Here is a 25,511-nt window from a genome sequence, read left to right as displayed (position 1 = left end):
GAGGACAGAGAGAAAATGTGCCTACCACTTGTGCCTGTGGAGAGAATTAGGAAAATACTTGATGGCTGGGTCACTTATCCCTTCTGCTTTGTATAAATGCTCTGCGGCTACAGCTGCGATAAAAGGGAAATTCCTAGGTATCCTTGACGTTGTTCCATTGCTCCTAGTAATACTGGAAAAGTCAGGCCACTGCTGGGCTTTGATCGCTCCTAGGGTACAAGAGGAATGCCAGCAGCTGCTCCGGATTATCCTCCCGCCACTTCCAGTGGCTGCGGAGCTGCACTCGCACCATGGCGAGGCACGAGGACTTCCCCGCGGGCCGTCTCGGCGATGGTCGTCCCGGTCCGTCCCTGTCCCCATGCCCCTGGGAGCAGGCGCAGAGCCCGGGGCTGCGTTGTCACCTCAAATGCACGCTGCCGCAGCTCTTGCATCAGATGCGGTGGGGTGCCGTAGGGTGCTCTGCCAAGGAGGGTGGTTGTATAAATAGTGAGTGCCCGCTCAGCAGTTTAACCCCTCTCTTGTTTGGACTGTAGTAACTAAATACGTCTGTGGTGAATGTTGTACCATAGGCAGTGGCCACGCAGGAGAGCTTGTACTCTTTACAGCTGAGGGAGAGGACACGAAGCAAAATCTCACAACGCGAGAGCCAAAATTAGCTGCTTATACACCGCCACCGTGTTTCCTATGGCACAATGGGATGGTGGGTGGCACTAGCAGTACGGCTCCTAAAATGTGCCTTTTTTCCTTTCGGGATCCATTTCAGGTGCTGAGTTGCTCTGGTAGCCTCCAGGGAGTGCTACTGATGGGCTGAAAAGCCCTGGGGAGGACCAGGAGCTCCTTTGGAGGACCAGCAGCTGGCAGGAGAGGGAAAGAGATGCTCTGTTTGGAATGGTAATCCTCCTAATCCTTTGGAAAGGTAATCCTCTAGTCCTTTACCAGTGTCATTTACATAGGCACTGTCTCATGAGCCTGCCATCTTTTGGGCGCTGTCCTCATGCTCAGGTTCGGTGTTAGCAGGGCTTGCAGTGAATCAAGCCAGAAGCCGGCTTATTTTTCCTCCTGGTCTGTTTACTGATGTTATCACTTTCTTCTAGCAACAGTATCTCAGTTTCTGCTCCAGACTGCCTCTGCCGTGGCCCGTGCAGGACTCTGGAGCTGGTGAGCACGGTCTCTCAGATCCCCAGGCAAAGGTCAGTAGTTGCATGGTGGCCTCTGGATTCCTCAGATACCAACCCTGATCATGTGGGGAGTCATTAACCTTTGGCCCTGAGTAAGTGTCCTCATATCTCACCTCAGTTAGTCTGGCCTGCTATTTGATCCCGTCCAATATAAAGCCCTTTCCTCTGGCATCCTGCAAATCTAAGCCCCGTCTTGATGGTTTCCAGTATGTCATCCACTTGATGCTGGTGGAAAATACCTCGTGCATTGCACCCAGCTCTGAGTAAGCAGTGGCAGAAGGGGCAGCCTGAGAAGAGGTGGTCATGCCTTCACAGCCCCTCTCGCTTACAGAGGCAACGGGTCTGGAAGAGCGGTGGTGGTTCCCTCCGTGTCACTTCTCGTCCTAGCCACCGTGGGAAGATGTTTGTGCTGCCTGTGTCATGCGGCTGAGGTGTTTTGGGAGTTTGGAGTTTGGTTGGGTTTTTTTTGAACTCCTGATTCAGTGGGAGTGATTCACGGAGAGGGACGTGCCCCCATGTGAGTCCCTTACTTCAGATCAGGCTCTTGGTTCAGAGTAAGACACATCACCAGATTTCAGCATGTCCCGAAAGCATGAGATTTCTCTTATCTCCTTTTAATACAGAGCTTGGTCAGGGGCTTACCTCAGTACACCACCGCTCTGCCAGCCATCTCCCGTGTTTACCTGACACGTAACCTCAGGTCCCTTGGATCCACCTCAGGGCTGTACAGGAGGTCTTCTTAGTTCAGGTCTGACGAATGATCATTTTACCTCCTTGCGGTGGATAAACAGCTGTTTTCTTTGTTACCTGCTTTAAGAGCCTGGCTGACACGTTGTTTCTTTCCTTGCCTCCAGCAACAAGCAGACACATCTGACTTATTGCAACAGAGCCGTGCTAGCACCTTCTTGCGTTTGGGACAGCGTGCAAAACACACAACATTTTTTTTTTTTCCACAGCACACCACCTGGCAAATGGTCTTGAAACAGGCACTTGTGGTTTCTTTTCCTTATCTTTTACTATTCAAAAGGTTGAAAGCAGCACAGGCTTGGAGATGAGGGTCCCAAAGTGGCCAGTCCCCATTGATCGCAGCACTTCCAGCTTCAAGTCGCTACCAGAGAGGCTCTTCCTTTGAAGTACATCTCACTTGGGCCAGAGCCACCATCAGGAGGAGGAAACTATCAGCTTGTAAAGAGAGCCCTGCAGGTAAAGTGTAGCAGCCTGCTGGTTTCTTTGCTTGCAGGTATTTCCTGTGGATGCTTTAAAAACAGAAGGTATTGTGGTTTTCACTGGTGCCGCCTGCTAGTGGGCAATGCGCTCTGTATGCTGGAACAGGGAATTTAGAAAAGCAGGCTTTAAAGCATCTCATTGATGCATTTTACCCTACCTGCATGCCAGATAAACTCATCTTTGCATGGGTTAGTCCTTTTCCTGGAGCTGGCATGCTGGAAGGGGACCACCTTGGCAGCCGGGGAGGGGGCAGAGCAGTGCTGCCAAAGGATGCGAAGTCCCTCTTGAGTGTCTGTGCTGCATGAACGGAGGTTTTATCGAGGCTGGTGGGACTTACAGCTGCGTTCAACTCTTCATTCCACATTTGGTACCAAGGTGCTGCACGCTGGCCACAAGGTGTTTTTTTTCTGCTCAGTACACTCTCAATTTGCAATGGCCGTACTTTTTTGTCTGCTTTGCAGCAGAGGTAAAACATTTCTATTTTTCATCATCCACTTTTCCCGCATTGCCACTGAATTTTTGATGTTCACATTTACATTGGCAGATTGGGAAACCTGATGTATTGTGAAACACACTTACGTTCTTCCAAGCTCTACGAGCCTATCACTTGTCTTCCATAACACCTTGGCTGTTTGAACTTCACTGTCAGGTTTATTCAAGCTTATGCCCAAATAGCTGCCTTTTTTGAAAGGCCTGTCCTTCTACCCTACCGCTTTTCCGGGCCTCTTGTCATCTTCTGCAATGAGGCAGCATCATGTTAAACCTCCTCTCTCTGAGGCATTGTGTAGCATCTCTGCAAATCAAATGGTAGCAATCCAATTTGGGATTAAGAAATGGAGGCAGACGAACAATTTCTCATTTGCGTAAGACTCGAAAAACAGTTGGGGCAGAGTTGGGGCTAGAACCCAGAGTAAGTGATGGGGCTGCCTGTTATAACAAGAAAGGGGAGCTTGCAGCAACTTCTTTTTCTGAGATGATTTATTAAATCTTCTGTAATTAGTTTAGTAAACAGTAATAGGTGAGAAACAAAGGACAAAATGTTCTCTTCCATCTTCCATAGGTTACTTGGTATCTCTCATAGCCATAAGAGATTAATGGTGGCCCTGGGGTAGGATTGTACCATAAAACTTTTATTAAATGTTTTAAAACCAATTAAAGAGGCCCTGTCAATTTGAGCTTTCTAAAATTTTGCTCAGTAAATTTTTTCCATTGCTGTCAAAGCACCCTTGAAGTGCTAGATCCTGAAGTTTTTAGTAATTGCAAATCAAATAGCTACATATGGTCTGCTGATGCTGATCCTATACTGTGACAGCAATTCAACTAGTTATGCACAGCACTGTTGTGGGCTGACAACAAACAAAATGCTCCAAAGTGGAAAATAATTTTTCTTAGCTTCCTTCATTTACAGAAGTATTTTAAATCTTACTTATACCCTCAGTAAGTTACTTTTTAGACAGGAGGGTTTGGGTTCTCCTACCAATATGATGATGTCTCTTTCAGACAGGCCTTCCTGAAACTATCCTATCTCCAAACTGAGAAATGAGATAATCCTTTTGTGAGCGTAATAATTATTAGATAGCCCATATGTCTGAATTTCATGGAATTTCATGAAAAACCAAGCTGCGATTTCAGGTATATTGTTCCGCTTATCATAGACATGGGTGTAATAATATGTCTTTTTTTTTTTTTTTTTTTTTTCCCCATGGAGAGCATTCGGCCTGGATTTTCAAGGAACAAGCAGCCCTGTGAAAGGAAAAGGCTCTGCAGGGCTCAGTGTTTAGGGTAGAAAGGAGACAAGTGGATGTACATGCAGTCATAGTTGGCTTTTGTACATAATGATGTACTTGCAACAATAGGAGAAATAGGCAGAGGAACTACAGGGAATCATTGGTGCTCGGCATAGGATTTGCCTTGAGTTTCTTGCAGCATGGGCCAAGAGACAGAGCGGAAATAAAAGACTGGAGGCTTCCAGAGCCCTGTGCTCTCCTTATCTTCATAAGGTGCAAACCTATTGCTTGGGATATAAACTTGGAAATAAGTACCCCTGAGGTTACAGCGTCCACTCAGTGTGGAATAAGATAAGGTAAGGAACAGCTTTTTAGGCTAGGTAACTGTGTTGTTACGTTTTCCTTCACATTTTCATTTTGAAACAGAAATTACTTGTGTTGGGATCAATCAATGAATGAAAAGCGTGCATGCTTTTAACTGTCTCCTCTCTCTCTGGGAAGCAGTTGATTTAATCCATTCTTTATTCCCTGCTTATGCTTGTTCCTTGCCAGATCCACACATATCTCTTTACTGCTAAATTCCTTTTCAGTTGTTACCATGATTAAAACTCCAGGAAAATTGCTCTTTAGAAAGGAGCCTGTCAGGGCACCTCTGGGGCTGCTGTAGCATCCTCAGAAGGATAAAAACATCTCCTTGGTACTTAGAGTCCCTGGGACGTGGTCTACCTCTGTCTGTGAAAGGACAGCAAAGGCTGGGGCAGCAGTACCTTGCCCCTCCTGCCCAGTCCATTTACAGGTTGCTTTTGCAAGGCTGGGGGTGAGCGAGCCTTGGCACGTTGTCACCGCCTGGTCTCACAGCTCGTTGTTCGCCTGCAGCTGGGACCTGACAGACTTTTTTTGGGGGGCTCTGTTTTGTATAAATCCTCATCACCGTAGCACTTCATCTGATGTGACTAACACGCATGGTTTTTCTCTGCTCTCTCCCCTGAGGAAGGCGGGGGGAGACTAGTGTGGGCAGCACAGTATTTCTGCTTCGGTCTGGTTATTTTAGAAGCAAACTTAAAAACATATGTTCATTTCAGTTCGTTTATGTGACTAAGACAAGGTCGAAGAGATAGGCCTGGAAAGTGGAGCTGAAACCTCCCTCAGAGCTGGGCTGTGTTCAGGTATCCTGTTACATGGAATTTATTGCAGGCTGGTATTTAAATTCACTATAGCCTGCCCCATCATTGTATTTTTAAAGGTCCCTTTTAGAAATCTCTTCATTTTGTCTCCTTCTCCTTTGTTGTTCCCTTCAGGACAATTTCATTTTTGGAAATACCCTCTGTTCTGCAGAAATCATCGTATATACTGTAGAAAGAGATTTGTACAAATAGTGATAGCCCCAATTTCCTCCTTATCTAGATCCTTGTTGTGTTGCATGCTGTGCCCTCACTCCACAATTCCTATCTAAATTTCCACTGCTGTCGAGGCAGTCTGTACCCCTGAAATACATATGTGTTAATAAGGCAACAGTTGGGGTTGGCAGGAAATGGCAATGGAAGATTTCCTCATGAAAAAGTCAGGATTGGGACATCTGGTTTTCATTCTTCATCAAAGGAGAGTTTTATAAATGATGGTGGGAAGAAACCTGAGGAGGGAGATTTGAGGAGGCAAAGCCCTGTCTGGTGGGGAGGGAGGTGAAGGGGCAACTGGCTTCAGGTCACAGCTTGGGTGGACCTGGATGAAGACGTGAAGCCCCTGCCTCCGAGCTTGCTGGCTGGGGCAGCTCCCCTCTTGACTGATGTTTAGAAATTTAGAAAGTGAGAAGAAAAATGAGAAAACAAGTGACGAGTAGAAGTGAGGAGAGCACCTGGTAGGTGAAGTAGGAGACAGAAGTTCAAGCTTTTGCTGAAATCTGTCGCAACAAGGAATTAAATTTTCTCCTTCATGTTCTCCTCCAGCGCCGTAATCCCTGCGGCTGCCGGAGCTCATCCTGCTTCTCACCAGCCAGACCTTCCCTGGGGCTGGGAACTTGTAGCAACTCAAGTGTTTCTCCTAGGAAAAAGTTGCCATAAAGTACTTCCCATCACTTCTGAGAATGCAAATGGGATTTGATGAAGACAGCTGTAATTTGGTTACACCTCTATGCAACATCTTATGGTCTTTTGTGCGAATATAATTAGAAACTTTATTTTTTTATTTTTTTTTTTAATAAAAGGCAAAAAAGGCAAATTGGGATTTTCTGAGGGGTTTTAGTAATTCTTGCACTTTGTTACTGTGGTGATGCTATGGAAATGTGATTAGTGAGGCCAGGGAGAGTCTGAGCTCACCATGTTTGTGGGGAAAAAAAAAAAACCAAGCTGAGGTTTTTGATAGGAGCACATGGTTTTAAGCACTCTTTTTTTGTCTTCCTCCTAGTGATATTGGTGGGGATTTAATTGTTAATTTTAATGGGAACAGGATCCAGTGTATAAACCATGATCAGCCTTCCAGTAAATGAAAACTGGAAAACATCTACTCAACCACTTCTGAAATGTCTGGATGTAAGTAAAAGTGATCAGAGGCCTGTTTGTTGCTCAGAGAATGTACTTGCCACGGTGGACTAATAAACTTCCCCAGATTTTATCCCTTAAAAAAGTTTATTCCTTAAAAAAGTTGATTTAATAAGAGGTCATTTGTAAACAAAGCTATCTGGATTTAATGTTAACAGAAAGCATCAGGGGCTTTTACAGGGTTTTTTTTTCCCTGTGGCTGAGTGCTGGTACAGTTGCTTCTTAGAAAACTTAGTGCATATAATTCTTTTTTTATTAGAAAATAAACAGAAAACACATGCCAAGCAGCAGCTTCAAAAGGTCCTTGCTGCAATATCAGTGCTAGAGGTGTGCAAGAGCCTTCTAATGAAACAGGAAAGCAGACAAGTTGTTTTCAGGCACTTTGGTAGAAAGCTGAAGCTCTGGCCAGCTTAGTGAAAGGTTTATGATCCTTCTGGGGCATCTCTGCTACATTTAATGAACCTACACTGATTTTTTTATTTTTTTTTCCCTGCTTCTTTGAAACCAGGTGAAAATTAATAGTTTGAGGATTCAAACCAAACAAAAAAGAGGAGAAAGTCACTCCTAGGATGGGAAATCTTGTACAGACACCTGCAAAAACCAAAGCAGCTGTTTGCTCTTTTCTTCTCTCTTTTCTCCTCTTCTCTTTTCTCCTCTCCTCTTCTCTTTTCTCCTCTCCTCTTCTCTTTTCTCCTCTCCTCTTCTCTTTTCTCCTCTCCTCTTCTCTTTTCTCCTCTCCTCTTCTCTTCTCTTTTCTCTTTTTTTCTCTCTTCTCTTTTCTTTTTCACTGGCAGGAACGCTGTGCAGAGGCGGGGGGGGAGCGGTCGCCTCCCAGACTTTTGGGTAATGACATCCCACTCGCTCTCCCCCTACCCTGTGGCTGACGTTGGCAGCGCTGCGCAGCGCTGTTCACATTATCTGCCCAAACTAGAGGTCTGTCAGGCATGCGAGCCCCCCGCAACACAGCAGGAGGGACCAGCTCTGCGTCGGGACCCCGGGTGCATGAGGTCAGCAGCCGCAGCGCCAGGATTATCTCTTTCAGCCATCACTAATTGTTTTGCCATGGCAGTGCTGAGTTTAGCATGGGTGAACGTCCTGCTTTTTGGGCAGGACCTGTAGCAGAGGTATCATCGTTTAAGGCTAGCGTGGATACCTCTGTGTCTGGAGTGCTTCGTATCCCGTGCCCTGTGCCTCCTTCGCTTTTTATATAGTGAGGTTTGTACATGGTATCATTTTACTAGAACAACGCTTCTTAGATGCTTCTGTAACCAGAGATACCCTGACCTTACTGTCACATGCTGGCTATTTCTCGTGCCAAAACAAAAAGGTAAGAAAATAGAAACTAAAAGGATAGAGCAATCACCGGGTACGTATTTGCATTTCTTTCTCCTGAACCTGTAAATAATCTAGTTTGTGGCCATGTTTCTGTTTGCAGTTTCTGCTTCGTTTCTGCTTGGTAACTTTGAAGAGGCTTGGAAGTTTTATTTGTTTTTCAAGGAAGACAGAAGAAAGATAAGAGGAGGTTGATTGAGGCTGGTGAGGCTGCAGTGCGGAGAGGAGCAGCTGGGAGCGTGGCTCGCCCTTCACGTGTGCTTAGGGAAGCAGCCAGGTCCCCAGACAGGATGGACAGCTAGCAGGGAAGGAAAGGAAAGCACCAAAAATACTCTGCAGTCACTTGGCCAGGTTTTCCTTGGGCTGGCCTTCAACCCCCTGTCCCCATCACCTTTCCTAGGCAAGGCTATGTCTCCAGGCTTGTGTAAAAAAGACCTACACCCTTTTAATTCAAGCTGTGTGTTAAGGCAGGTTTCCAGTAAACTAGTGCAAGTGCCTGGACTCTTATTTCAGCATGAAGGTGGATTATTTTTTTTGTTTGTTTGTTTTTATTTAAATAATTGACTTTTGAGTTATTTTAGCTTAGGTAAATCAGTTAAGAGCAGACTGCAATTAATACTCCATTTTCGCATCTCCTCAAAAAAGTGTGTGTTATGGTGTTTAAACTTGTAGAAAATCGTGTTGGATAAATCTTAATAAACTTTGGTTCCTTTCCAGAAAGGTGAAGAGGAACAGATTACTCTTGTACCAGGTCTTCTGGACCTGGTTTTGCAGAGTGATCCCCAGGCAGTCTCTGCTGTGTCTCACTGTATCCAGGCTCCTTCCTATTTTATCAGTGTGTGGTCCCTTATAGCAGCTCCCAAGATTTTAGCTTGTGACCTTTTAAAGAACAAATGCGTGCTTCTCTGCAGAGAAATGCAAGGATGGGAGCACGGAAATTTCTGACACTTGAAATTTCATTTCAGTGTTCAAATTTTAGAAATGTATTGCTATTAAGAGACTGTCAAGGCCAAATGAAAATCACTGGAAGGTTAGCTTGTATGGGAGGGTGGCTTCCTGTGTGTCCCACTAGATGAGAAGACCTTGTGATAGCCCAAATGCTCTTCTGGAATCCCCTGCCGAAGGGACGCAACTTTTGTAATGGCTGCCTCTTGGCTATAAGGGAGCTTATTTCTCTGAGAAGCAGAGCCCTTTTCTTGCCCACTCTGTCTTTTAACCAAAAAGCATGAAACCTAAATGATGCCATGTGACTTTCCAAGTTTTGTGACACGCATGGATGATTTTGCCAGCATTGTTCACGCAAAGCGTTCAGATAAGTGGAGGGGCTTTGCATGCGGTGCGTCCCCTCTGAATTGCCCCACGGTGGCCCGTCCCACCAGACCACCTCGATGGCTGAATGAACAGCAGCCGTTCATTGATGCGGAACAGAGATCCGGTGCTGGCCATAGGAATTAAAAGCCCCAGAGTACACTGCAGTAGCCTTGTTCTCCCTTTACAAAGCTGCTCTCTGTTAAACCATGGTATCGACCCGCACTGGCGTACAAATGCTCTTCGTTAGGGTTTGCACACTGTGTTATACGAGGCTGTAGTTAAAAAGCAAACGAACAAAACCTGCTTGTGGTAATTTACTGTTTAATGCTATTGGAAGTGAGTTTAATCAGGAAAAAATTGATTTGGGTTATTTTGCCTGACTGTAGTGCTGGAAGGAGCAGGACGCTCGGGCGCTGAGGTAAGTGGCTTCTCCGATGACTCTGGAGGAGGTGGATTATTTGCAATATCTCAGCCTGACGTGGCTCTCCCAGAACACAGTCTGCTCCTAAGACACAGATTGTTATATGTTTAATAAGGTGTCAAAGCAGAACTTGAAATGTTCATTTGCATTCCCCTGTTCTGGATCATTTCATTTACCAGCTGATACCTTTTTTTTTTTTTTTTATTAAAAAGACACTTTTGCGTCCTGCGGATTTCTTGCTGCTTACCCTCTGGGCCTCAGTTTGGCAGAGTGCCTGGGAATGTGCTTGGTGTTCTGTCCCTTCCTAACTCAGCAAAACACTGAAGACGGTGCGTAATGATAAGCTGTCGTGTTTCTGCTCCCACATCACCAGGAGAGCATCATCCTACCAGCTGCTAGAGCAGCCTGTGGTTGGAAGGTGGGAGAAGGATGTGAGAGTTTGTACAAACGGCACTTTTATTCCCAGGGAGGTTTTTAACACTTGTTTTGGTGGCTTGCTCAGATTTGCATACTTGAGTAGCGATAGCAGCCTGGCGTCCAAGTGGTAGGAGAGAGAACTGTTCAAAGAAAAAAATAATTTCTTTCATGGGTCCAAGCAGAGTTACTCTCTGACACCAAGAGCTGAAAGGCTTTCCAGTTGAGCCTCCATTTCCCCTGCGTGTTAGTGCTACAATTACAAACATAGGTGGGTTATGCGGTGTGAAAATTCAGTTCATTTGCTTAGCTGAAGGAAAAACCCCAAACTCCACCCTTTCTGAACTGACCAGAGTGAAAGGCCATATTTTAACCTGAAGAAGAGCTAGCAGCCATGGAGAATGTCCGCTGGAAAGTGAAACCCAAGAAATTACACTGAACGAACACTCAATTGCATGTATTTCTAGTACATCTGTGTGTGCACGAATGTGATTGAGACAGGGAGAGGAAGGACACATCTGATACCGACCGTGTTCAGTTTAGGAGTGAATGCAGAGGAGGCCATAGTTACAGACTGATTTAGGAGTCAGTTTAAGTCCATTGAAGGAACCCCATATAAATGGCTGTGGGTGCATGTTTTTCACATGGGGCAGCAGCCCTGCCGCCGCCACTGCTGTGCTGGGGGCCCATTCGGCCAGCAAGGCTGTGCCGCCTCTGAGCGGCACGGGCTCAGGCAGCAGAGCCCATTTCCACCAGCACCGCTGCGTCTCCCATCTGACTTTTGCCAGGAGAGACATTCTGGTGAGGGGCCGTAGCTGGGTTGATTCCCATGCTCTGAGCTGGCCTTGCTGTGCTGGCGCAATACTGCTGTATAAATTAACTAGTAAGCTAAACCAGCTAAACTGTTTTGGGTTTAGTTTGTTTAAATGGCATTTTACAGTGGCATGAGTACGTTGCTCTTAAACTGAAACTTTTAATCATACTTTTCCGGCTATCTTTTGCTTTGTCATGTTGATGAAGTTCTCACTCGATTTATTTAGCCAATGTATTTTGGCTAACACTGCGTAGTCCTCTGTTCCAGGAGGCCTCTTTGGTTCAGATGCTACCACAGCTTTTCTAGGAAGCAAGCCAGGTTTTTTCTGGTCATCAGAGTGCATTTGCATTTGTTCACTGGTGGTGTTCTTCCCTTATCTCTGTTTGTATTACGTTACCATCCAGGGTGTTCCTGCACTTCTCCCGCATTTGTATAGTGCCCCAAAGATGATGCCTCTGTGAGCTTGTGGTCTGTGTGTGGGACAAAAAGCCCTAGAGAGAGTGGCAAGAGATTTCTATACAGATCTCAATGTTGTGTTTTGTTGTCCTAAACAAAATTCCTGCTGTAGGTCTTCCTACACGCCAAAGGAAGGAATCCATGTAAAGCGTATTCACGCCATGTGTGTTTATTATCAAAGTCCTTCAGGTTTTGTTTAACTATTTTGATGTGTCCAGTTTCTTATCTGATGCTTTCTGGTTACCTTTCTAATTCAGGGACAAAGTCCACAGAAAGATTGGCATCTACTTATTGAGGGTGGAGTTGGGAGAGATATGGGTTAGCTCTGCCCCATTTTTGATCAGAAAGCTGTCCTTGTAAAAGAAACCCAGCTGAGGTCTGAAAGAGAAAGGGTTCCTGCATATACTGCAACTGCTGTTGTCACAGTCCCCAGAAGAAATATATCTCATTTTAAATTAGAGGTGCAAGATCTGTGGAGAGCTGTGGTACCACAGGTGATAGGTCTGGGAGGGATGTTCAGAAGGAGAATCAACTGCAGGCAAATGTCTCATGGGGCCGCTTTCATGACCTGTCCTCAAGGACATCCAGGGTTTGAGGTCCCACACCATCCCCAGCTGTCCCACTCCGCTGCTTCGTGCTGGAAAACAGGCCCTCACACATTACCTGAATCTCCCTTCCTGTGATTTAAAGACTATTACTTTTTGCCCTAACTCCATAAAAGAACCCTCCATTGTGCATACTTTATATATGCTCTGTCTGCTTTAATGTAGAGCGTTTGTATTTCTGAGAGAACACAGAAGACAAGAAAGTCAACTCACGCCTTAGAGGGTGACTTACCTTTCTGGCTGAGCAGGGGCTTGACTGGAAGACAGAGAACTCCGCTCTTAACCATACCAGCATAGTTTTAAAGCACCTAAGGGTGTCCTGGCTCATAGTATTTGATGAGCGGCAGTGCTTGGGTACTGTGACAGGAATACGAGGTTTATTACAAAGAGCTCGTGTTTTCTTCGTACGAGCTCGCGCTCTGCCATCTGGCAGGAGCAGGAACAGCACTAATTCTGCATCCTCATTCAGCATAGGGTGAGCAACCGCGAGTGCGTACCAGAGTCAACAGTGAAATAACCGGAGCACAGCAAGACAGCAGGCGATCTTGTGGTGATTACTAATGGGGTGTTTGTAATTGTGTCCAGGTAATTAGCATGATGAGTTATTCTCATGAGTATTATTATAATACTCCCTGTTGGTAGAGAGAATATTGTGCTTATGTTAATGAGGAGGCAAAATGAATAGTGAGGAGGTTAATGGTGGTTGCTTTAACTGGAGACCAGAAAGAAAATCCTCCCCCGGGTCATTTACTCTATTCTTCTGACACTCTGCTAGAGCAGAATTTACCTCATCTCTCAACTGCTCCTTCTATTCCAGCTTGAAATGCCAGAAGTGATGGTGATGATGTCATTCTTGTGAGCTATGACATAAGGCGCAAGTGAGCGTCAGTCTCGGAAGATGAACACAGCTCTCAAACAGCCAAGTCTCCTTGAGAACCAGGTTTACACCTTTTCAAGTACCTAAACAACTCACTTCAAGTGGCCATGCAACAGCTGATTTTTCCGTGTTTCACCAAAGCTGCAGCAAAAGCAGTGCTTTCGAGCAGTGTTCCATGGCCATTGCTTTGATTTTGGAAAATTCATCTAAAAAAAAAAAAAAAAGTAATTCTAGTGAGCTGAATAAAGCTGAATTGGCAAATCACAGATACCCAGAAGGAACAGTGTCCTGTTTATAAGGAAAGAGTGAGGTTACTGTGGTCAGACAGTTGGGCCACAGGCCAGGTCATGCCTCCTAAACATATTTTATCTAAGCTCGTGTCACAGGCAGGATGTGGGCAATGTAAGACTTTCTCTTCTGAAAGGTAAGGGCCATTCTCAGAGAGTGTAAACTGGCATCACTCCCTTGACAGCTGCTTTGCCTTACACCAGCTGAACCTCAGCTTTGTAATTAGGGTATCAGAGGAAATTTCCAGACCTGCTGGGATCAGGATTGGTGCAGATCCACCTTGGTGGCTTTCCCCAGGCAGCTGAGAAGGCAAGGGCAGGCTGCAACCAGGCCTGAATGGATCCATTCTTCTCAGCCAACTGCTAACACGTAAGGTATGTCTCTGCTTGGCAAACATGGGGTGTGAGTGTAGCACATAAATCATGCATGCAGTTAACGTGGTCTAGAAACTGCGAGGCTGTAGGTAGAGTCCCTGGAGGGTCCTTGGTCCTGCTGCTTGCGCTCATATGCCTGTGCTGCTCTGTCCCTGGCTGCTGGTGTTGCATTGGGTGGCTGGAAGAAGCTGCCAGGGCTACAGAAGCACCTCAGCTTGGTTGGCTGAAGCTAAGGGGATGTCTAGTGGTGGTATCTTAAGATCCAGATTTCCATGTAACTAGAGGCATCTAGTTTTTCCACTCTTGCTGCAGCTTCCTTGAAAACAATGAGCAGAGGTAGCAAGTGAAATCAAAGGTATCTGGTGTCCTGTTTCCCTTGTGAAAGAAACTCCCAACTGTGATTACCAGATACAGGCAAAGTTCATGTCATAGTCTCCGTGTGGCAATCCCTGTGACGGTAGCGGGGCTTTCCACAAAACAGGCATAACTGGTGCAAAAGCAATCCTGTCTTCCTGGCTTGGCCTGATGGGTTTTATATAGCCTCTGTCTCTGCTCATGGAGACCCCCAACCATAATCAAAAGTAACTTAAACTTTGTAATTTGAATTTTGTATGTGGATATGCAGAATATGTAAGACATCCACGACTTAGGCAGTGCAGCGAGATGTCACTGTATGACACAGACATGCAGAAATTGGTTGCCGATTTCTCAATACTATGCATTCATTTTTCTCAGTCATATATCACCTTCCCTTGGACAATAGTTGGGACCTTAGCATGGGATAAAATTAAAAGAGACAACGCTGTATCCCTCTTATGCACGTTCTTATTTACTGCTGTGACTAAAGCAAATGTATGTAGTTACAGGTAGCAATGCAAGACAACACAGTGAATAAATATTGAAGGGAGGTCAAAAGAAGATCACTAATATCATCCTATTTCTTTTAGGATTTACAAAGATTTTCCTTGGTAAATATTATGCAGTTGGTGGTAGGTCCGCTCTGAGGGAATGCGCTCACAAAAAGACAACTCTTTGGCAAAATGATCTTTGAAGCTGTGCCAATAACCGGTAGAGAAACTCAGGTGCAGCTCCCAAAGGGATGGTCCTCCCTGATGAGGATCACTGCAACAGGCAGACGTGGTAATGTGTTGCTAAACTGCTTCTTCTTTCCCCCCAGTCTAAGAAATGCATTGTTTCCTCAATGTAAAGGAACTAATTACTTATTTTTCAGGCTATTAAACCAAATGCAATGTATACATGCCCCCCCGATGTGTTCTGGAATTGCTGCTGCTGCGATCACAGCAGGGAAGGATTTTGCTGCTGCTGTTGCCATGTTTTTCTTGTGGCACATTATTAGACAAAGCTGTCTCTTGTTCTTGGGGGTTTTTTAATGCACAGGGAAAGTTCTGCTCTAGCTCCTTGGCCAGTTTTCTTTTCTGAACTCCAGAACTGATTTCTTTGAATGTCTCTTTGCTATTTCTCCATACTTCTTTCTCCTTTTTCTTTTCATTCTCCTAGCATGAGGTCTTTTTTCCCTTCCTCAAACCAGTGACCAGCAGAAAGACCTTGAGTAAGAATCTTTCCCCCTTAACCATCCAATTTATTTAGCCCGGACATTTTTTTGCCTTTCTGGCTTGTGTGTGCTCAAGGCCAGTCATTTCCTTGATTACAGAACAGCCCTGGGTGATGAAATAGCTCTGGTGCTGAGCAGGGAGCGCAGGCAGAGCTCAGACACGTACCCTTCATTCAGACAAGCTTTCATGCTCCTGTGTTTGGAGATGGCTAAAATTCTCCATGTGATGAACTGAAGTGGTTTCCTTTCCCATGGATTCACAATGAAATGGGTTTGGGTTTTGGTTTTTGTTGGTTGTTTGGGTTTTTTTTAATTCCTTCCTTCTCACCTCCCAGATGTTTCCAATTGCTTATCTTTTGATTTTTGAAAATTTAACTCGTTCTTATTTAATTCTTGTGCATTCTTCTTTAGTTAACACTTTTGCCAAGATATGTACTAAAATCCACAAAGAGCAGATCTGTGGGTGGGGGTAATATTTTTTTTCCCCAGTGAGACTCTCCCTGCTCCTGCTGCACAAGTGTAAGTTGGTTTAACTTCCTCAATTTCTGGTAGTTGTAAAGTTTCAGGATTTCACTTTACCTTTTGCTGTACTGTGACTCTTCCAAGGCTTGTGAGATAGTGAAGGGCTCTACAATAGGGAAGGATAGCAGACTCCTTTTTCTTTGCATCAGCAAGTTCTTCAAGGCTGCCTTTCCGCTGTGATATCCCCTCTTCTGTCCTTGCTTCGCTGATCTACACCAGCTATCGTTACTTTGGGCTGCGCTGCAAACAGCAAGCCCCTGAAGGAGAGGAAGGTTCCTCTCATTTGGAAGAAAGCTTCTATTTTCTAGACATTCTTGGAGTGAGTTTTGAAGTATCTTGTTGCTTTTGTGAAGGATTTTGTCACGTGTTACTATGCGACATGCTGCAAATCAGTTTGAATTTCCCAACTCTTTTGCAGTACATCGCTCTATTTTCCACCTGTCTCACCGGACAGATTAAATTTGCACTTGTAGGGTCTAAGCGAGGGTGGTACTCGCATGCACGGTGGAAATCTTTTCTGCTTTCTTGTAACATGTCTTCACGGAGTGTGCATTTAACGCGGGTGTGCTCATGCGCAGGCAACGTGTATCGTGACTGTGTTCGCAAGCGACGATGCTGGGAAGAGCATCCCCCTGCATCCCTGCCTGGTGCTGCCCCTCGTTTCTCCCGTGGAGCAACAGTGCCAGCTGCTGGCTGCTGGGCCCGGCCATCGGGGGGACGGGCTCTGCGCGGGGGCTTGCTCCTCTGCCTTCATCCCGAGTGCATCGGCACCTCAACCACAGCATCCCTTTGCTGACGGTTTGGGTGCTTAGCAGTAGTATCTCGGTCTGGTAGTCCTTGTTTCCATACCAAAATGATATTCCCTTGTGCGCTGGCGAGCCCATGCTGGTTACCTTTCTTCGCGATGTTTCTCACGTTCGTTTCAAAACTAATTGTTAATGTTGTTTTAAAGCGCTGTTTCTCTCCTGATCTTCCAGGGCTGGCTGCTTGGAGGGTGGAGGAGGTTTCTGCTCGGAGCAGTGGAAGGGCCATGAAAGGTGTCGTGCTCCCTGGGATTTTTTTTTTTTTTTTTTTTTTTTTTTTTTTTTAAAATCATTCCGTTGTGGCAGCAGTTTGCCAACTACAAATTTGAGGTGCTCATATGTGTTACGGTCATGATGAACTCTTGGGAAAATGAAATGATGGTTTACATATTTCTGCACAGGGCACCACACAGTGGTTTTGGTCAGAAGAAAGAGAAAGAAAATGGAGAGGATAAGAAGAGAATGTACAAGTGTACACGTAAGTTTCATTTTATTAGAATTTCAGTGAAACGCTTTAATAGAAAAAAATGGATTTTTAAATTTTTTGTTATTTTTTATCCAAGAGAAATAACAAATGGAAAAGACAGGTCTGTTTCTTTAAAAGTTTCCCATGAGAAGGGGTTTTCATTTTTGTTTTGCTCCATAACGCTTTGTCTTTGCCCTGCCTCCTTCCCTTTTTCGTCTGCAGTCTTTTTCTAGAGGTTTATAGTGTTTGCAGGAGAGGATGGATGGGGAGTAGGAAACTGGGGAAGGAAAAAAAAATACAAAACCCAAGATGAGAAAAAAAAAAGATTAAGAGAACATTGCAGAGAAAGGGGAAAGAAGGTGAATGGATAAAGCAAGAAACCTGGGAAAGATGATCAGGGGAAGTTTGCAGAGGGGGGGAAAAAAAGGGAGGGATGGGAGGAGAAAGGCAGCCAAACAAACTGAAAGTGAGTTTGATGAATCAGGGTTTCTTGCACATCCCAAAGGGACATTTTCTACTTTCTCCCAGCCACAAATGTTCTTCATAATTTTTTTTGGAACAGAACACAAGAGGAAAACAAATAAATCAGCTATTCTTAAACAAATGTGACGAGCCCAGGCTGAGGCACAGGTGGAGTGCAGCCACATGAGATCTCTTAGTCGAGGTTGGAGAACTTTGGCCACCCGGCAGGTTTAGCACTACTTCCAGCCCTCTGTTACGCTTTCACTCATGTGGGTTTTCTTTTTTCCCTGATGCCTTCATAGGGAAATATAAACTAGGTAGAAAAAAAAAAACAAACCCAAACACATTTTCATGCTACCTTGAAAGACAGAAATATTGAAACTCCTGTGAAACTGAATCTTCATTATTTGGGGATCGATTTTTTTCAGGTGAAGCTTATAAATCCTATGACAAAGCAGGTCCCAGGCAGCCTGTCATGGTAGCCACATCTGGGAGCCCCGAGGTGGCCCTGGGCACCACTCGGATGGGAGGGCCACTGCACTCTGCTCGGCAGAGGAGAAATTGTGTGCAAGTATAGCCCTGGTTACGTTGTGAGTCCTGAGGCAGTCGGGTGCTTCGCTGAATGCCAGGAGTGGGAAACTTGAGTGATTAGGGGACAATCTCAGTCAGTTTTTCAAGTCTGTGATATCCCAGTTCCTGGGGGTGCTGGGAACGTTTTAAAAGTTAAATTCAGGTATTGCCTAACATCAGAGAAAACAGAAGGCAAATAAACAGAAAAGGAGTTTTTAATTTAAGAAATTTTTTTTTTCTAAACTAAACTATTTTCTGAGGTCACGGCACGTGCTTTTGGGATTCTTCCCTGTGTTTGAGCACGGTGCAAAAATGACAATATTCCAACCCTTTGCTACTATTATAGTTTTCACTTATTCACCTGTATACTAGCCATGTCCCTCCCAGACACTCACAGTCCTACTTTCTAACAATCTGGAAAAGAAAGAAGAACGAGGACAGCAGAGCCTAATCTAATTTCTAATATGCCTCCTGTATATAAGCGCTTACATGGGGTAACAATTATACCCAGTAGGAATGAGCCATATGTGGTACCAGACCTCCCTATACTAAGCCCAAAACCACTACTGCCCTGAGCTCAAAAAGTTGAAGGAGTTTGGGATTCTTGTTTCTTAGCAAATGCTTTTGAATATTCCAGAAAATTATTGTAATAGCTGTAGGCCGAGAAAGAAGTGCGTGAAGCAGATCAAAATGCTAACTACATTATAGCAGATATTTGCTGCAAACACCTGCAAGTGCCACTCAGTCGACCTCTCTCACATCCCATTTTTAACTAGCTTTGGTGCGAGTGGGAGAATGGGGACGTTAGTTTTGCTGGTTAAATTGGTTTTCTATCAAGAGGAGTTAGTGCCAGACCTGACACAAGGAAGCATGCATGGAAAAGCAAAGTATAACCATCCCCTTTCAGTGACAGCAAGCTGTTAGGTGGACCTAAGCCACAACGTGTAACATCACCTCAGTGTTTGGGAGATAGATAATCCAGCCTTCCAAACCTCAGCTGATCCTCCTGGCCTTTCTCTCTCCTCCATCTCGTCCCACGCAGGATCCATTCTGGTTTTCCACTTGCTCACAATAAGAGCACGTTCACGTGAAGATAGATTTAATCTAATGACATTATAAATGTAACAAGAATAAAGTTCTATAATAAGAAATGTTATTGTAATACTTGTGTTTATGGTTTGGATATTACATGGCATTCAGCTGGACTCCTTCTTTACATGCTCATTGCTTAAATCACCTAATTGCCATGTTTTACTTTAAATTGCTGAGTACAGAGAAGTTTTTATTTAGTGTTATAACCTCATTTCACAAAGGGTTTGGGGTTTTTTTATAAGGTTTTGTAATTTACATTGCTCATTATAAGTCTTCCAGGGTCTGGCATTTTAACATTTTATTTTTACCAATTATGGCTGAACCTATAAAATTACAGTTAAAAATCTGTTCATTAAAAATAAAGAGAAAATCACAGATTTGGTCAACAGTAGGAACTTACTTGAGTCACTAAAGGCAGGCTTGGAAGCTTGAAGGTGGGGAGCCAGAAGTGGCTGGAGAGCCACCAACCAAAGCACAGAAACGATGGGAGATGTACAAGAATGGGATGTCCCTTTTGAGGGAGATGCTCCATTTGAAGAACCCCCCGCAACAAACTTTCTAAGGTTACAAAAAATAAAATAATGTGCATGTAGCATTTTCCTTCCCAGTGAAACAACTACCTGATGAGTCTGATTTGGAGATGCAGATTCCCCTGCATCTCCTCTCCTTCCCTGAGTCTCCAGGGCTCGGTCTCTCGGCCCGGACGCGGCTCCCTCACCAGGAGCACACACCGGTGTGAGAAAAGCCATGCAACAAGGCGTTGCTCATGAAGGAAATTGAAATTCTGTCAAATTGATTTCTTCTGGATGTCCTGGTCTGTTTCTAATGACAGTGTCTTGACTCCTTATTACTGATGTAAATAATTGAACTGCATGTCATGTCATTTTTAATTTATTTTTTTTTAATTGAACAAAATGAAAATCTTTTCAGGACATGTGGTTGCAATTTTCAAGAGTCCTGTTCTAACCAATTTCTGATTTATTTTACTTACACACAGATATACATTCCTCCTAAACGGTATATTTCTCTGAGAAAAGGGAGCAGGATACATGCTTTACTATCCATCACAGGCCTTTGGCAGTGAGATAACCAGCCTCTTACTGTGAACACGTTATTCTTTTTCCTAACGGTGAAGCAGGATGAAAAGAGATCAGATCTAAGCAGATCCAACCAAGAGAGGAGGAGGAGGAGGAGGAGGAGGCAGAGGCAAAGGACGGTAGTTCTGTGCGTCGAGGTGAGATGTGAGGAAGGGGAAGGCAGAGAGCCGTTGCTCTGGGTACCAGCCCTGGGGTTTCACTGCAGCGGGGTGGGATGCCGTGGGCAGGGGTGAGGCGGCTGTGTCTGCCGGGGCACGGGGGACGGCTGTCCCCGAGGCCTGAGCCGGGGCCGTGTGCGGTGCCGGGACCCGCGATGCCGCTAGATGTCCCTTGTCACCCGAGGGAGGGAGGTGGCTCATCCCCATCCCCGCGCTGTGGGTATGCGTGATGTAGTGTTATAAAGAAACCAGTGTTTAAAGTGTTAAATACGGAGACAAGTTGTGTCTGCCTGAAGAAAAATGTCTTGTATTAGCCTGCCAGGTAACGTCGTGGGTAGCAAGGAGAAAGTTACTTCCTCAGTCTCTTTTCTCTTAATTTCCCAGTGAAAGAGACTCCGTCAAAGGGGAGTGTTTGTTCTGAAGAGCTATTTCCACCAGGACCAACCAAAATCTCCTGGTGAAAAAAACGTTGCACTAGGAAATGCTGGTTTGGTGAGCCTAACACCGTGGCTTTGGCTAACTCTTGCCAACTCTGACACAGGCTTGTGTGGTATGAAGTGAGGTCCTGCATCAACAGAGCTGGTGGGGAAGGGAGGCAAGTACCTGTGCGTGGGCTTTTCTTGCACCTTCTTAGTCATTTTGCCATTTTAGGTATGTTTATATTGAAAAAGGCCAGGAAAAGAGGCCACTTCTGTGAAGAGCTGCTGGACTCAAAGCACTTTCTACTAGCTGGGGGTGGGGGAAGAATTTGTCTCGATCTGGTTCAGACAGAAGACAAAGAAATAATAAATAAAACTTTTCCTCCTCTTTGCAGGCTGCTTGGGGGGGCAGGTGATCCCCTGCTTCATGTGATCTGGGAGAGCTGGAGTTGGCGATCGGACACCCAGCAGGGACCTAGCCCTGTGGGGACAGCAGAAGCCACATGCCAGGCTCCTTGGGGTGGTCCCCAGGGCCACCTCTCTCCTTTCCTGTGGATCACCCCAGGCTCAGCTCCTCCACCTCACTGGTGCGGGCATAGCCCCAAAGGCTCACTGTGCCCTTACAGAGAGGGCAAAGGGCCGGTAGGACGGGGAGCAGCCTCTGAGGGAGGTGGGGTGGTGTAGGCACGTGGCACGGAGCTAGCAGAGCTAAGGGCAAGGGTGTGCAAGCTCTTGGAGGCAGGGCCTAGGGGGGGTACAGGGCAACCTTCCAAACCTGCTTCCACCTGGCCTCCCAAAATCTTTCCTCATGCTCCCCAGCCCCTGTGTCACCCAGAACATGCAGCGCCACGTGGAGCCCATGCTGCTCAGCCACACGGTTTGTGTTTGCCATGTGGCTTGACTATCCCTCCAGCCAGCTGTGCTGGTTCTGCCATGCCGGGGTTGCTCTTGCCCCTCCAGACCAGTTTGGCAGCCTCCAGCAGTGGGAGTGTGCCGGCTTCTTCTGCAGTCCTTGAAGAGTTAATTCCTCCCTATGCCCCAGATGCCTGGCCATGTTTTCACTAGAGTGGAAGCTGTGTTTCCATATGTCCCTAGCTCCCATGGCTGGCACCTTGGCATTGACATCTGCGCCGCTTGGCATGCCCGTGCCTTTGTGAAGGCTCACCTGAACTTGTGTTGGGCAACTCCTCCTGGTTCCCTGCGGTGCCCCGTGCGTGTTCTGCACATACCACCACTGTATGCGTAGTGGGGTGTGCGTGCTCCTAAACTGCCCTGAAAGCAGCTACGCCAGCTTATCTACCTGGACAATATCTAGCATGTTATGAACATGTATTGAATAGAAGTAATAAATGACTGACTGAAATCTGTTTCTTAGGATGTGCTGCTGTGGTGCATGTTTGCATCAACCAAGCTGTTGTGTATTCAGAGTCATATCGGTCTGCCTGAATGACAGAAATGAAGCATTTGCTGCTTTCTACTTCATTTAAACCTCAGGGAGCCCGTAGCGCTCATCCTCCTCGTGCACCGAGGTATCCACGTGTGCCGCTTGCCAATCGGGGACTTCTTCACCAAGTAATGTCTAAGCAAATCTCTTAATAACAGAGGGACTACACACAGATTATTGTGATCATAATTTGGCCGACACAGCCTTTATTATAAATGGTGATGTTGGAGATGGAAAACCCAGCTTGATTCTCAGATCCCTGCTGGAAAGTAATAAAATAAAGAGGAACAAAATCTGTGAGTGTATTTGCTACCAGACCTTTGAAAAACACAAAAGTGGAACCCTGCCAATGCTATTGCTGGCAATTTTTCAGAGCAGAGCCTCACTCCAAGGTAGGACTAGAAGTGGAAGTGCATTTTGTGTCTCTGATATTAGTATCATGTTGTTGTGTACAAATGGAGGGTTTACAGTCATTTGACATTTGTTGGTTTCTATTGCAATTATTGTGTGCAGCTTTTAGACCTTGAGTGTATTTTTGAACATCTTCCGATAATAGAATAATTAGAAAATAACTTCATCTCTCATAAAAAAAGGTGTTTATTTTGCTAACGCAAAGAACTGACAAAAGAACCGCTTCAGTGGAAGTGCTCGTATAAAAATGGAGCAGTGTTGTCATTTTTCTTTGTTGAGAACATTGGCGAAGGGAGGCTGGCTTTTACCTGCTCTCTTTTGTTCATCCCTGGGAAATGGCAGAACTCACAGCTAAATTCTGGTGGTAGAAACTTCTCCTCTGGTGGTAGCTGAGAATGATAGGATATCATGTATAATCGTAACGAAAAAGAAATCCCTAACCTATAGCTTGGATTTTGAATACCAGAATGAGCCTTCAGTACTAAGAAATGAGCCTGCAGTACTAAGAACACAGAAAAAGCTATTAGAATTTTTTAAACATAAAAAGAGCCACTTGATAAAATCAGTAGCAAATAAGAGAGGAATGTAAATGTAATTTTAAATTATTTATTTCACTCCCTCTCTTTTTGCATGTCAATGTATCCTTGGCTCCTAGTTCACAACCACACACTAATTATAAATGTAAGAAAACCTAACTTTTTACTGTGCTAATTAAACTGTATATCACATAGACATTTGGGGTGAATTTCCCATGCTTTCCAGTGTGAATGGAAGGAAAGAGCAGTCGTGCTCACTTTAAACTGGATTTTTTTCTAGTACCTTGCAAAAAGGCTTCATTGTATTTTGATTAATCCATGCTTGGTCCACCTCGGATGTTTCCATGGAAACAGAATTTTTTTCCTTGATGGCAACTGTTAGGCTCGGGAAGGCTCTTTGCTGCACAAAACCACTCCAGCTCCTAAAGAACTACTTGTTGGAAATTTAATGTGCATAAACAAAACTCCCAAATTCCTGCTTAGTATTATTGTTGTCAATGCTAATAGAGAACTGTTTTCTTAATGATACACAGTGGTGCCTTTTCACTCCACAAGAAAATAGAATAACAGTAGTATTCCTTCCACTGCAAGAGAGCACTTTTCCTGCTCCAGAAAAAAATTAGCCTGCAAACCTTCAAAAATTAAATTTAAGAGTTCTGATGTGTGAACATTATTTAGTTCTGGATCCAAATAATTTGGCTTAATGGCTGTTAAAATTTAATTAATCTTGTTTTGCAGATTGGCAAATTTGAACAAATTATTCTTGTATGCCACAATTTGGGTTGTGGAGTTTGGTTGGGTTTTTTTGTTGTTTTGGTTTTGGGTTCCCTCCCCCTCCTCCCACCAAAGAAAAAAATACTCTCTAAATGCATGCTATTGTGATATTTGGAATAGGTTTTGAAAATCAACCAACAGAGGGAGCATTTGTGTGGTATTACTAATTTATCCAAGTGGTTGGAAATATGACCATCATTTCTCCCAGTATTTTTGGACAGCATATTTGTTGTGCAAAATTATTAGAATTCTTGACCATTCTTAAAAATAGAAAATGTTTTGGAGTGGTTTAGTTTTCAAAAAAATCCAATCTTAACTTTTGCTGACAGTGCAAGTAGCTATTTTAAATTGATTGTCAGGTTTATTGTTTGGAAAACTAGAAGGTTTAGACCACAGAGTATTTATAATTTTGCTTAAAAAGTAATTACTGGTTAAAAATACATTGAGGAAAACAGTTCAAACACCTCTAATTTATATTTGCCTTTTATTACAGTGACATTTAGGAGTGCCACCCAGACTTCAAGATTCCATCATACAAAAGTCTGTAAAAATACAGAATGTCAATATTTTTATTACAATAATGCCCTGACACTAATGGTTGTATAAGTCGGGGCAGAGAGAGGAAAAAAAAATCTGTTGATCTGTTCATCATTTTTTTGTTTCATCTTTGTTCATCATGGCAGGGAATCTGTCAAATGGAAAAAGGAAAATCACTTTGAGAGCAAAACACAATTTTCAAACTTCTTCCAAGGACATACTGAAATCAGAAATTATATATCAAGTTAGAGAAAAAAAGCAGAAGCCTCAGTATTTCTTGGTACCTCTTTTATGTGTTCATTATTAGAATACGTATAATAATAATAATAACAACCATAATAATAATAATAATTTTGCACCCTGTGCTCTACCCTAATCTTCCCTCTTCAGCTTTTGGGGCACTTTTACTTTAAGCTACTGTAACTGCGCTCTATTATAATACTTCTCTATTGTCAGCACGCAGCCTGAAGGGACTGCTGCTCTCCGCAATGTCTCAGCAGATCAGCATCAGGTACCCAACTGTGTGATATGGGAGGATGTGCAACATGGGAGGATGTGCGACACTCTAGAACAGGATAGAAAAGTGAAATAACTTGGGACACCAGGGCCTGGCAGCAACTACTTGAGTGAAAACTTGAGGGTTCAGGGCTGAACATCCCTCTTGGCTGGGAAACGTGGCAATGCCCGAAGTGGTCGTGTAGTCAGGATCTGGCAGTGATGTACCACAAGCTTGACTTTGGAGAACTGTTGCGCAAAGCCCAGGATTTCTTTGAAGACAGTATTTCTCCTTTATAGGTGGGGCTGCTTTGATGAGTGCTCGTTTTGAACCTCACGAGAATTATGCAGTGAATGCTTTTTTCTTGATATTTCTTTCCCTGCTGATTTAAATTGGGATGTAACTATTTGTTTTTGTTTTGTCATTTGTCCTACCCTACTCTTGGGGACGGGAAGACACAGAACGATATAAATGGCATCTTAAAATTAAGTGGGGAGCGGTACAGTCTGCAGCACTGCCATGTGTGGCAGAGGGAGAACCCTATTTATATGCCAGCAGGCTATTCTGGGTGTGCTAACGCTGGGAGTGAGCAG

General features: G+C 44.5%; 2 long non-coding RNA genes across 4 annotated transcripts; both read left to right on the top strand.

Moving 5' to 3' along the window:
• The first annotated feature begins 383 nt into the window (after positions 1-383).
• Positions 384-20,287, top strand: LOC142600066 (uncharacterized). Of its 3 annotated transcripts, none has more exons than XR_012833528.1 (3): positions 384-891; positions 1,095-2,381; positions 20,044-20,287. It is a non-coding gene; the product is annotated as an uncharacterized LOC142600066 (long non-coding RNA). The 3 variants fall into 3 exon arrangements; XR_012833529.1 differs by lacking the exon at positions 20,044-20,287 and adding an exon at positions 12,837-13,157; XR_012833527.1 differs by lacking the exon at positions 20,044-20,287 and adding an exon at positions 4,114-4,358.
• Positions 20,288-20,724: 437 nt separating this feature from the next.
• On the top strand, positions 20,725-25,257 carry LOC142600065 (uncharacterized). The gene is made up of 3 exons (XR_012833526.1): positions 20,725-21,362; positions 22,096-22,556; positions 24,379-25,257. It is a non-coding gene; the product is annotated as an uncharacterized LOC142600065 (long non-coding RNA).
• Positions 25,258-25,511: the final 254 nt, after the last annotated feature.

Source organism: Balearica regulorum, chromosome 1 (assembly GCF_011004875.1).
Source record: "Balearica regulorum gibbericeps isolate bBalReg1 chromosome 1, bBalReg1.pri, whole genome shotgun sequence".
NCBI classification, from domain to species: Eukaryota; Metazoa; Chordata; class Aves; order Gruiformes; family Gruidae; genus Balearica; species Balearica regulorum.
Note: the sequence above shows the minus strand (reverse complement) of the source record. Positions and strands in the feature narration are given on the sequence as shown.